The following is a 13,729-nucleotide window of genomic DNA, read 5'->3' on the forward strand; positions in this document are numbered from 1 at the left end:
ACAGGTGTCTGCATGAGCCCCTGTCGCTCAGAAGCTGGAAGAGCAGTTTGAAAAAGGACCGGGGTAAAGAGGGGGAAAGCACCATATATGTGTCCAGGAAGGCGCCCCTCGGGCGGACACAGGTGTCTGCATGAGCCCCTGTCGCTCAGATGCTGGAAGAGCAGTTTGAAAAAGGACCGGGGTAAAGAGGGGGAAAGCACCATATATGTGTCCGGGAAGGCGCCCCTCGGGCGGACACAGGTGTCTGCATGAGCCCCTGTCGCTCAGATGCTGGAAGATCAGTTTGAAAAAGGACCGGGGTAAAGAGGGGGGAAGCACCATATATGTGTCCGGGAAGGCGCCCCTCGGGCGGACACAGGTGTCTGCATGAGCCCCTGTCGCTCAGATGCTGGAAGATCAGTTTGAAAAAGGACCGGGGTAAAGAGGGGGGAAGCACCATATATGTGTCCGGGAAGGCGCCCCTCGGGCGGACACAGGTGTCTGCATGAGCCCCTGTCGCTCAGATGCTGGAAGATCAGTTTGAAAAAAGAACCAGAGGATAGAGGGGAAAAACACCATATTTGTGTCCGAAAATAGCTCACTTTGACTCGGACGCGTTCCCTGTGATTTCAGCCTGTCAGACATGGTGCACATAGTAACGAGATGGAGGTGTTTTGGTCGACCAGGTAAAAAACGAAAAATCGAGAGAAGGTAAAAAGTAGGTGAAAAATTAAGCCTCTCTCGTTAAGGTACTTAGAAAAAATCCCAAAAAAAAAATGAACTCCCATTGAAATGAATGGGGAAAATTTTTTTTCTCGTTTTTTTTCTAAGTACAACAACGAGAGAAGGTAAAAAATGGTTTTTTTTAGCCTCTCTCGTTAAGGTACTTAGAAAAAAACCCAGATTTTTTATTTTCTCGTTTTTTTTCTAAGTACAACAACGAGAGAAGGTAAAAACAGGTGCTTTTTAGCCTCTCTCGTTAAGGTACTTGGAAAAAATCCGAGACATGTTTGGTCTTCCCCACTGACAGTGCGCCTTTGCTGGGTAAGTTGTGGACGTGCCAGGCACCCCCGGGACACCGGTGGAACGCGGCCGGACTCGTGGTACTCCAACCCGGGCATAATTTTGGATATTTTCCGGTCCTTTTTTTCCCCACTTTCCCAACTTTTCTTCCCAATCACAGTGCGCCTTTGCTGGGTAAGTTGTGGACATGGCAGGCACCCCCGGGACACCGGTGGAACGCGGCCGGACTCGTGGTACTCCAACCCGGGCATAATTTTGGATCAAATTCGGGACTTTTGCCCACTTTCCCAACTTTTCTTCCCAATCACAGTGCGCCTTTGCTGGGTAAGTTGTGGACATGGCAGGCACCCCCGGGACACCGGTGGAACGCGGCCGGACTCGTGGTACTCCAACCCGGGCATAATTTTGGATCAAATTCGGGACTTTTCCCCACTTTCCCAACTTTTCTTCCCAATCACAGTGCGCCTTTGCTGGGTAAGTTGTGGACATGGCAGGCACCCCCGGGACACCGGTGGAACGCGGCCGGACTCGTGGTACTCCAACCCGGGCATAATTTTGGATCAAATTCGGGACTTTTGCCCACTTTCCCAACTTTTCTTCCCAATCACAGTGCGCCTTTGCTGGGTAAGTTGTGGACATGCCAGGCACCCCCGGGACACCGGTGGAACGCGGCCGGACTCGTGGTACTCCAACCCGGGCATAATTTTGGATCAAATTCGGGACTTTTGCCCACTTTCCCAACTTTTCTTCCCAATCACAGTGCGCCTTTGCTGGGTGCGTTGTGGACATTGTAGGCACCCCGGAACCCTGGTGGAACGCGGCGGGACTTGTGGGACTCGAACCTGGGTGTGACTTTGGACCAAATTCGGGACTTTTGCCCACTTTCCCAACTTTTCTTCCCAATCACAGTGCGCCTTTGCTGGGTGCGTCGTGGACATTGTAGGCACCCCGAGACACTGGTGGAACGCGGCGGGACTTGTGGGACTCGAACCTGGGTGTGATTTTGGACCAAATTCGGGACTTTTGCCCACTTTCCCAACTTTTCTTCCCACTCACAGTGCGCCTTTGCTGGGTGCGTTGTGGACATTGTAGGCACCCCGGAACCCTGGTGGAACGCGGCGGGACTTGTGGGACTCGAACCTGGGTGTGATTTTGGACCAAATTCGGGACTTTTGCCCACTTTCCCAACTTTTCTTCCCACTCACAGTGCGCCTTTGCTGGGTGCGTTGTGGACATTGTAGGCACCCCGAGACACTGGTGGAACGCGGCGGGACTTGTGGGACTCGAACCTGGGTGTGATTTTGGACCAAATTCGGGACTTTTGCCCACTTTCCCAACTTTTCTTCCCACTCACAGTGCGCCTTTGCTGGGTGCGTTGTGGACATTGTAGGCACCCCGAGACACTGGTGGAACGCGGCGGGACTTGTGGGACTCGAACCTGGGTGTGATTTTGGACCAAATTCGGGACTTTTGCCCACTTTCCCAACTTTTCTTCCCAATCACAGTGCGCCTTTGCTGGGTGCGTTGTGGACATGCCAGGCACCCCCGGGACACCGGTGGAACGCGGCGGGACTTGTGGGACTCGAACCTGGGTGTGATTTTGGACCAAATTCGGGACTTTTGCCCACTTTCCCAACTTTTCTTCCCAATCACAGTGCGCCTTTGCTGGGTGCGTCGTGGACATGTCAGGCACCCCTGAACCCTGGTGGAACGCGGCGGGACTTGTGGGACTCGAACCTGGGTGTGATTTTGGACCAAATTCGGGACTTTTGCCCACTTTCCCAACTTTTCTTCCCAATCACAGTGCGCCTTTGCTGGGTGCGTTGTGGACATTGTAGGCACCCCGGAACCCTGGTGGAACGCGGCGGGACTTGTGGGACTCGAACCTGGGTGTGATTTTGGACCAAATTCGGGACTTTTGCCCACTTTCCCAACTTTTCTTCCCAATCACAGTGCGCCTTTGCTGGGTGCGTCGTGGACATGTCAGGCACCCCTGAACCCTGGTGGAACGCGGCGGGACTTGTGGGACTCGAACCTGGGTGTGATTTTGGACCAAATTCGGGACTTTTGCCCACTTTCCCAACTTTTCTTCCCAATCACAGTGCGCCTTTGCTGGGTGCGTTGTGGACATTGTAGGCACCCCGGAACCCTGGTGGAACGCGGCGGGACTTGTGGGACTCGAACCTGGGTGTGATTTTGGACCAAATTCGGGACTTTTGCCCACTTTCCCAACTTTTCTTCCCAATCACAGTGCGCCTTTGCTGGGTGCGTCGTGGACATGTCAGGCACCCCTGAACCCTGGTGGAACGCGGCGGGACTTGTGGGACTCGAACCTGGGTGTGATTTTGGACCAAATTCGGGACTTTTGCCCACTTTCCCAACTTTTCTTCCCAATCACAGTGCGCCTTTGCTGGGTGCGTTGTGGACATTGTAGGCACCCCGGAACCCTGGTGGAACGCGGCGGGACTTGTGGGACTCGAACCTGGGTGTGATTTTGGACCAAATTCGGGACTTTTGCCCACTTTCCCAACTTTTCTTCCCAATCACAGTGCGCCTTTGCTGGGTGCGTCGTGGACATTGTAGGCACCCCGGAACCCTGGTGGAACGCGGCGGGACTTGTGGGACTCGAACCTGGGTGTGATTTTGGACCAAATTCGGGACTTTTGCCCACTTTCCCAACTTTTCTTCCCAATCACAGTGCGCCTTTGCTGGGTGCGTCGTGGACATTGTAGGCACCCCGAGACACTGGTGGAACGCGGCGGGACTTGTGGGACTCGAACCTGGGTGTGATTTTGGACCAAATTCGGGACTTTTGCCCACTTTCCCAACTTTTCTTCCCAATCACAGTGCGCCTTTGCTGGGTGCGTCGTGGACATTGTAGGCACCCCGGAACCCTGGTGGAACGCGGCGGGACTTGTGGGACTCGAACCTGGGTGTGATTTTGGACCAAATTCGGGACTTTTGCCCACTTTCCCAACTTTTCTTGCCCACTCACAGTGCGCCTTTGCTGGGTAAGTCGTGGACATTGTAGGCACCCCGGCACTCTGGTGGAACGCGGCGGGACTTGTGGGACTCGAACCTGGGTGTGATTTTGGTCCAAATTCGGGACTTTTGCCCACTTTCCCAACTTTTCTTCCCAATCACAGTGCGCCTTTGCTGGGTGCGTCGTGGACATTGTAGGCACCCCGGAACCCTGGTGGAACGCGGCGGGACTTGTGGGACTCGAACCTGGGTGTGATTTTGGACCAAATTCGGGACTTTTGCCCACTTTCCCAACTTTTCTTCCCAATCACAGTGCGCCTTTGCTGGGTGCGTCGTGGACATTGTAGGCACCCCGGAACCCTGGTGGAACGCGGCGGGACTTGTGGGACTCGAACCTGGGTGTGATTTTGGACCAAATTCGGGACTTTTGCCCACTTTCCCAACTTTTCTTCCCAATCACAGTGCGCCTTTGCTGGGTGCGTTGTGGACATTGTAGGCACCCCGAGACACTGGTGGAACGCGGCGGGACTTGTGGGACTCGAACCTGGGTGTGATTTTGGACCAAATTCGGGACTTTTGCCCACTTTCCCAACTTTTCTTCCCAATCACAGTGCACCTTTGCTGGGTGCGTCGTGGACATTGTAGGCACCCCGAGACACTGGTGGAACGCGGCGGGACTTGTGGGACTCGAACCTGGGTGTGATTTTGGACCAAATTCGGGACTTTTGCCCACTTTCCCAACTTTTCTTCCCAATCACAGTGCGCCTTTGCTGGGTGCGTTGTGGACATTGTAGGCACCCCGGAACCCTGGTGGAACGCGGCGGGACTTGTGGGACTCGAACCTGGGTGTGATTTTGGACCAAATTCGGGACTTTTGCCCACTTTCCCAACTTTTCTTCCCAATCACAGTGCGCCTTTGCTGGGTGCGTTGTGGACATTGTAGGCACCCCGAGACACTGGTGGAACGCGGCGGGACTTGTGGGACTCGAACCTGGGTGTGATTTTGGACCAAATTCGGGACTTTTGCCCACTTTCCCAACTTTTCTTCCCAATCACAGTGCGCCTTTGCTGGGTGCGTTGTGGACATTGTAGGCACCCCGGAACCCTGGTGGAACGCGGCGGGACTTGTGGGACTCGAACCTGGGTGTGATTTTGGCTCAAATTCGGGACTTTTGCCCACTTTCCCAACTTTTCTTCCCAATCACAGTGCGCCTTTGCTGGGTAAGTTGTGGACATTGTAGGCACCCCGAGACACTGGTGGAACGCGGCGGGACTTGTGGGACTCGAACCTGGGTGTGATGCCTTTGCTGGGTGCGTTGTGGACATTGTAGGCACCCCGGAACCCTGGTGGAACGCGGCGGGACTTGTGGGACTCGAACCTGGGTGTGATTTTGGACCAAATTCGGGACTTTTGCCCACTTTCCCAACTTTTCTTCCCAATCACAGTGCGCCTTTGCTGGGTGCGTTGTGGACATTGTAGGCACCCCGGAACCCTGGTGGAACGCGGCGGGACTTGTGGGACTCGAACCTGGGTGTGATTTTGGACCAAATTCGGGACTTTTGCCCACTTTCCCAACTTTTCTTCCCAATCACAGTGCGCCTTTGCTGGGTGCGTTGTGGACATTGTAGGCACCCCTAGACACTGGTGGAACGCGGCGGGACTTGTGGGACTCGAACCTGGGTGTGATTTTGGACCAAATTCGGGACTTTTGCCCACTTTCCCAACTTTTCTTCCCAATCACAGTGCGCCTTTGCTGGGTGAGTTGTGGACATTGTAGGCACCCCGAGACACTGGTGGAACGCGGCGGGACTTGTGGGACTCGAACCTGGGTGTGATTTTGGACCAAATTCGGGACTTTTGCCCACTTTCCCAACTTTTCTTCCCAATCACAGTGCGCCTTTGCTGGGTAAGTTGTGGACATGCCAGGCACCCCGAGACCCTGGTGGAACGCGGCGGGACTTGTGGGACTCGAACCTGGGTGTGATTTTGGACCAAATTCGGGACTTTTGCCCACTTTCCCAACTTTTCTTCCCAATCACAGTGCGCCTTTGCTGGGTAAGTTGTGGACATTGTAGGCACCCCGGAACCCTGGTGGAACGCGGCGGGACTTGTGGGACTCGAACCTGGGTGTGATTTTGGACCAAATTCGGGACTTTTGCCCACTTTCCCAACTTTTCTTCCCAATCACAGTGCGCCTTTGCTGGGTGCGTTGTGGACATTGTAGGCACCCCGGAACCCTGGTGGAACGCGGCGGGACTTGTGGGACTCGAACCTGGGTGTGATTTTGGACCAAATTCGGGACTTTTGCCCACTTTCCCAACTTTTCTTCCCAATCACAGTGCGCCTTTGCTGGGTGCGTTGTGGACATTGTAGGCACCCCGAGACACTGGTGGAACGCGGCGGGACTTGTGGGACTCGAACCTGGGTGTGATTTTGGACCAAATTCGGGACTTTTGCCCACTTTCCCAACTTTTCTTCCCAATCACAGTGCGCCTTTGCTGGGTGCGTTGTGGACATTGTAGGCGCCCCGGAACCCTGGTGGAACGCGGCGGGACTTGTGGGACTCGAACCTGGGTGTGATTTTGGACCAAATTCGGGACTTTTGCCCACTTTCCCAACTTTTCTTCCCAATCACAGTGCGCCTTTGCTGGGTGCGTTGTGGACATTGTAGGCGCCCCGGAACCCTGGTGGAACGCGGCGGGACTTGTGGGACTCGAACCTGGGTGTGATTTTGGACCAAATTCGGGACTTTTGCCCACTTTCCCAACTTTTCTTCCCAATCACAGTGCGCCTTTGCTGGGTGCGTTGTGGACATTGTAGGCGCCCCGGAACCCTGGTGGAACGCGGCGGGACTTGTGGGACTCGAACCTGGGTGTGATTTTGGACCAAATTCGGGACTTTTGCCCACTTTCCCAACTTTTCTTCCCAATCACAGTGCGCCTTTGCTGGGTGCGTTGTGGACATTGTAGGCGCCCCGGAACCCTGGTGGAACGCGGCGGGACTTGTGGGACTCGAACCTGGGTGTGATTTTGGACCAAATTCGGGACTTTTGCCCACTTTCCCAACTTTTCTTCCCAATCACAGTGCGCCTTTGCTGGGTGCGTTGTGGACATTGTAGGCGCCCCGGAACCCTGGTGGAACGCGGCGGGACTTGTGGGACTCGAACCTGGGTGTGATTTTGGACCAAATTCGGGACTTTTGCCCACTTTCCCAACTTTTCTTCCCAATCACAGTGCGCCTTTGCTGGGTGCGTTGTGGACATTGTAGGCACCCCGAGACACTGGTGGAACGCGGCGGGACTTGTGGGACTCGAACCTGGGTGTGATTTTGGACCAAATTCGGGACTTTTGCCCACTTTCCCAACTTTTCTTCCCAATCACAGTGCGCCTTTGCTGGGTGCGTTGTGGACATTGTAGGCACCCCGAGACACTGGTGGAACGCGGCGGGACTTGTGGGACTCGAACCTGGGTGTGATTTTGGACCAAATTCGGGACTTTTGCCCACTTTCCCAACTTTTCTTCCCAATCACAGTGCGCCTTTGCTGGGTGCGTTGTGGACATTGTAGGCACCCCGGCACTCTGATGGAACGCGGCGGGACTTGCGGGACTCGAACCTGGGTGTGATTTTGGACCAAATTCGGGACTTTTGCCCACTTTCCCAACTTTTCTTCCCAATCACAGTGCGCCTTTGCTGGGTGCGTTGTGGACATTGTAGGCACCCCCGGAACCCTGGTGGAACGCGGCGGGACTTGTGGGACTCGAACCTGGGTGTGATTTTTGATCATTTCGTGGCCTTTTGCTATGCATGCCTTCTCCCCGCTAGTTTGATGTGTGCTGCTGCAAAAGTTCCAAGAGGGCGTTTTTGCCCCCCTCCAAACTCCCTCTCTTTGTTTATAGTGCATATTTTCTGCTGGATCTACTCTCTATTTACTCCAAGGAAAAAAACTAGCCGGTCGCGGCAAATTTTTACAATCGGTCGCCAAACTACGGCACGAGGGCCGAACGCGGTACGCCGGCGTCCAAGATACGGCCCGGGGATTTTTTTGATTTTTTGGGCTTTTTTTGATTTTTTTGGACATGTTGGGCATCCCAGGACTCGGGTGCGACTGCAGGACGTGTGGGGCTCTAACCTGGGTGTGGTTTTTGGTCATTTTTCCGGACTTTTGCCCACTTTTCCAACTTTTCTTCCCCACTCACAGTGCGCCTTTGCTGGGTGCGTTTTGGGCATGCGGGGGGCACCTCGGACTCGGGTGGGACGCGGCGGGACTTGTGGCACTCGTACCTGGGTGTGATTTTTGATCATTTTGTGGACTTTTCCCCAGACACTCTCCACTTGTCTACCCCACTTCCCCTGTGACTTTGCTGGGGGGGCGTTTCCCCGCTGTCCTTTGTAGTGTAAGGGTTACTTTTCTTTTTTTTCTGTCTGAAAATAGGGCCCCAAAAGGCCTCACACTCCCCGGGAAGACCTGATGGACGCCTCGGCGTCACTGAAACAGGCCAATCTGTCTGAAAATATGGCCCACGAAAGGCCTCACATTCCCCGGGAAGACCTGACGGACGCCCCGGCGTCACCGAAATACGGCAAACTGTCTGAAAATAGGGGCTCCAAGTGTTCCCCACTCTTTCTGGCCCACAAAAGGCCTCTCATTCCCCGGGAACACCTGTAGGACTCCCCGGCGTCAAGGAAATACGCCAAACCGTCTGAAAATAGGGGCCCAAAAGAACTGGAAATGATGTGTTTAATTTGGGGGGTGATGTCTATAATTATGGGGGTGCATTGGAGGCGGGAGTCCACTGGAGGGCTCCACACCGTCTGAATATAGGGCCCCAAAAGGCCTGGAATTAATGTCTTTAATTTGGGGGGTGCATTTGCAGCGGGAGTCCACCGGAGGGCTCCATTTCCCCACTCTTTTGTTGACATATGGCCACAAAAGGCCTCTCATTCCCCGGGAAGACCTGATGGACGCCCCGGCGTCACCGAAATAAGCCAAACTGTCTGAAAATAGGGGCTCCAAGGGTTCCCCACTCTTTCTGGCCCACAAAAGGCCTCTCATTCCCCGGGAACACCTGTAGGACTCCCCGGCGTCAAGGAAATACGCCAAACTGTCTGAAAATAGGGCCCCAAAAGAACTGGAAATGATGCCTTTAATTTGGGGGGTGATGTCTTTAATTTGGGGGGTGCATTGGAGGCGGGAGTCCACTGGAGGGCTACACACCGTCTGAATATAGGGCCCCAAAAGGCCTGGAATTAATGTATTTAATTTGGGGGGTGCATTTGCAGCGGGAGTCCACCGGAGGGCTCCATTTCCCCACTCTTTTGTTGACATATGGCCACAAAAGGCCTCTCATTCCCCGGGAAGACCTGATGGACGCCCCGGCGTCACCGAAATAAGCCAAACTGTCTGAAAATAGGGGCTCCAAGGGTTCCCCACTCTTTCTGGCCCACAAAAGGCCTCTCATTCCCCGGGAACACCTGTAGGACTCCCCGGCGTCAAGGAAATACGCCAAACCGGCTGAAAACAGGCCCCCAAAAGAACTGGAAATAATGTCTTTAGTTTGGGGGGTGATGTCTTTAATTTGGGGGGTGCATTGGAGGCGGGAGTCCACTGGAGGGCTCCACAACGTCTGAAAATAGGGCCCCAAAAGAACTGGAAATAATGTGTTTAATTCAGGGTGCATTTGCAGCGAGTGTCCACCAGAGGGCTCCAATTCCCCAGCTATAGTCCTGGTACTCTAAAATGATGGCACTTAGTCAAATTTCCGCCTTTTTTTGATGACTTCCAACTAGGAGAGGGACTAATTTTGAGTTCCGGACCCGGGTGGAGAACCATAGCACGTCGGCCTTCTTAAAGGGACATCCTCCTAGGCACTTAGTCAAATTTACACCTTTTTTTTGGACTTCCAGCGAGGAGAGGGACTAATTTTGCGTTCCTGACCCAGGTGGAGGACCATAGCACGTCGGCCTTCTTAAAGGGACATCCTCCTAGGCACTTAGTCAAATTTACACCTTTTTTTTGGACTTCCAGCGAGGAGAGGGACAATTTTGCGTTCCTGACCCAGGTGGAGGACCATAGCACGTCGGCCTTCTTAAAGGGACATCCTCCTAGGCACTTAGTCAAATTTACACCTTTTTTTTGGACTTCCAGCGAGGAGAGGGACAATTTTGCGTTCCTGACCCAGGTGGAGGACCATAGCACGTCGGCCTTCTTAAAGGGACATCCTCCTAGGCACTTAGTCAAATTTACACCTTTTTTTTGGACTTCCAGCGAGGAGAGGGACAATTTTGCGTTCCTGACCCAGGTGGAGGACCATAGCACGTCGGCCTTCTTAAAGGGACATCCTCCTAGGCACTTAGTCAAATTTACACCTTTTTTTTGGACTTCCAGCGAGGAGAGGGACTAATTTTGCTTTCCGCACCCGGGTGGAGAACCATAGCAGGTCAGCCTTCTTAAAGGGACATCCTCCTAGGCACTTAGTCAAATTTACGCCTTTTTTTTGGACTTCCAGCGAGGAGAGGGACTAATTTTGCTTTCCGTACCCGGGTGGAGAACCATAGCAGGTCGGCCTTCTTAAAGGGACATCCTCCTAGGCACTTAGTCAAATTTACACCTTTTTTTTGGACTTCCAGCGAGGAGAGGGACAATTTTGCGTTCCTGACCCAGGTGGAGGACCATAGCACGTCGGCCTTCTTAAAGGGAAATGCTCCTAGACACTTAGTCAAATTTACCAAACTTTTCTATAGAGCCCTGGTACTCTAAAATGATGACACATAGACAAAAAACCAAACTTTTCTATAGAGGCCTGGTACTCTAAAATGATGGCACTTAGTCAAATTTCCGCCTTTTTTTTGGACTTCCAGCGAGGAGAGGGACTAATTTTGCGTTCCTGACCCAGGTGGAGGACCATAGCACGTCGGCCTTCTTAAAGGGACATCCTCCTAGGCACTTAGTCAAATTTACACCTTTTTTTTGGACTTCCAGCGAGGAGAGGGACAATTTTGCGTTCCTGACCCAGGTGGAGGACCATAGCACGTCGGCCTTCTTAAAGGGACATCCTCCTAGGCACTTAGTCAAATTTACACCTTTTTTTTGGACTTCCAGCGAGGAGAGGGACTAATTTGGCGTTCCGTACCCAGGTGGAGAACCATAGCAGGTCGGCCTTCTTAAAGGGACATCCTCCTAGGCACTTAGTCAAATTCACGCCTTTTTTTTGGACTTCCAGCGAGGAGAGGGACTAATTTGGCGTTCCAGACCCAGGTGGAGAACCATAGCAGGTCGGCCTTCTTAAAGGGACATGCCCCTAGACACTTAGTCAAATTTACGCCTGAAAATAGGGCCCCAAAAGAACTGGAAATAATGTCTTTAATTCAGGGTGCATTTGCGGCGAGAGTCCACCGGAGGGCTCCAATTCCCCACTCTTTTGTTGACCTATGGCCACAAAAGGCCTCTCATTCCCCGGGAAGACCTGATGGACGCCCCGGCGTCACCGAAATAAGCCAAACTGTCTGAAAAGAGGGGCTCCAAGGGTTCCCCACTCTTTCTGGCCCACAAAAGGCCTCTCATTCCCCGGGAACACCTGTAGGACTCCCCGGCGTCAAGGAAATACGCCAAACCGGCTGAAAATAGGGCCCCAAAAGTGCTCCTAGGCACTTAGTCAAATTTACGCCTTTTTTTTGGACTTCCAGCGAGGAGAGGGACTAATTTTGCTTTCCGTACCCGGGTGGAGAACCATAGCAGGTCAGCCTTCTTAAAGGGACATCCTCCTAGGCACTTAGTCAAATTTCCGCCTTTTTTTTGGACTTCCAGCGAGGAGAGGGACAATTTTGCTTTCCTGACCCAGGTGGAGAACCATAGCACGTCGGCCTTCTTTAAGGGACATCCTCCTAGGCACTTAGTCAAATTTCCGCCTTTTTTTTGGACTTCCAGCGAGGAGAGGGACTAATTTTGCTTTCCGCACCCGGGTGGAGAACCATAGCAGGTCAGCCTTCTTAAAGGGACATCCTCCTAGGCACTTAGTCAAATTTCCGCCTTTTTTTTGGACTTCCAGCGAGGAGAGGGAGTAATTTTGCTTTCCGTACCCGGGTGGAGAACCATAGCAGGTCGGCCTTCTTAAAGGGACATCCTCCTAGGCACTTAGTCAAATTTCCGCCTTTTTTTTGGACTTCCAGCGAGGAGAGGGACTAATTTTGCTTTCCGCACCCGGGTGGAGAACCATAGCAGGTCAGCCTTCTTAAAGGGAAATGCTCCTAGACACTTAGTCAAATTCACGCCTTTTTTTTGGACTTCCAGCTAGGAGAGGGACTAATTTGGCGTTCCGTACCCAGGTGGAGAACCATAGCACGTCGGCCTTCTTAAAGGGAAATGCTCCTAGACACTTAGTCAAATTTACCAAACTTTTCTATAGAGCCCTGGTACTCTAAAATGATGACACATAGACAAAAAACCAAACTTTTCTCTAGAGGCCTGGTACTCTAAAATGATGACACATAGACAAAAAACCAAACTTTTCTATAGAGGCCTGGTACTCTAAAATGATGACACTTAGTCAAATTTCCGCCTTTTTTTGACTACTTCCAGCGAGGAGAGGGACTAATTTTGCGTTCCTGACCCAGGTGGAGGACCATAGCACGTCGGCCTTCTTAAAGGGACATCCTCCTAGGCACTTAGTCAAATTTACACCTTTTTTTTGGACTTCCAGCGAGGAGAGGGACAATTTTGCGTTCCTGACCCAGGTGGAGGACCATAGCACGTCGGCCTTCTTAAAGGGACATCCTCCTAGGCACTTAGTCAAATTTACACCTTTTTTTTGGACTTCCAGCGAGGAGAGGGACTAATTTGGCGTTCCGTACCCAGGTGGAGAACCATAGCAGGTCGGCCTTCTTAAAGGGACATCCTCCTAGGCACTTAGTCAAATTCACGCCTTTTTTTTGGACTTCCAGCGAGGAGAGGGACTAATTTGGCGTTCCAGACCCAGGTGGAGAACCATAGCAGGTCGGCCTTCTTAAAGGGACATGCCCCTAGACACTTAGTCAAATTTACGCCTGAAAATAGGGCCCCAAAAGAACTGGAAATAATGTCTTTAATTCAGGGTGCATTTGCGGCGAGAGTCCACCGGAGGGCTCCAATTCCCCACTCTTTTGTTGACCTATGGCCACAAAAGGCCTCTCATTCCCCGGGAAGACCTGATGGACGCCCCGGCGTCACCGAAATAAGCCAAACTGTCTGAAAAGAGGGGCTCCAAGGGTTCCCCACTCTTTCTGGCCCACAAAAGGCCTCTCATTCCCCGGGAACACCTGTAGGACTCCCCGGCGTCAAGGAAATACGCCAAACCGGCTGAAAATAGGGCCCCAAAAGAACTGGAAATAATGTCTTTAATTTGGGGGGCGATGTCTATAATTATGGGGGTGCATTGGAGGCGGGAGTCCACTGGAGGGCTCCACAACGTCTGAAAATAGGGCCCCAAAAGAACTGGAAATAATGTGTTTAATTCAGGGTGCATTTGCAGCGAGTGTCCACCAGAGGGCTCCAATTCCCCAGCTATAGTCCTGGTACTCTAAAATGATGGCACTTAGTCAAATTTCCGCCTTTTTTTTGATGACTTCCAACTAGGAGAGGGACTAATTTTGAGTTCCGGACCCGGGTGGAGAACCATAGCAGGTCGGCCTTCTTAAAGGGAAATGCTCCTAGGCACTTAGTCAAATTTACGCCTTTTTTTTGGACTTCCAGCGAGGAGAGGGACTAATTTT

The sequence above is a fragment of the Nerophis lumbriciformis genome, unplaced genomic scaffold (assembly GCF_033978685.3).
Source record: "Nerophis lumbriciformis unplaced genomic scaffold, RoL_Nlum_v2.1 HiC_scaffold_249, whole genome shotgun sequence".
Classification (NCBI taxonomy): domain Eukaryota; kingdom Metazoa; phylum Chordata; class Actinopteri; order Syngnathiformes; family Syngnathidae; genus Nerophis; species Nerophis lumbriciformis.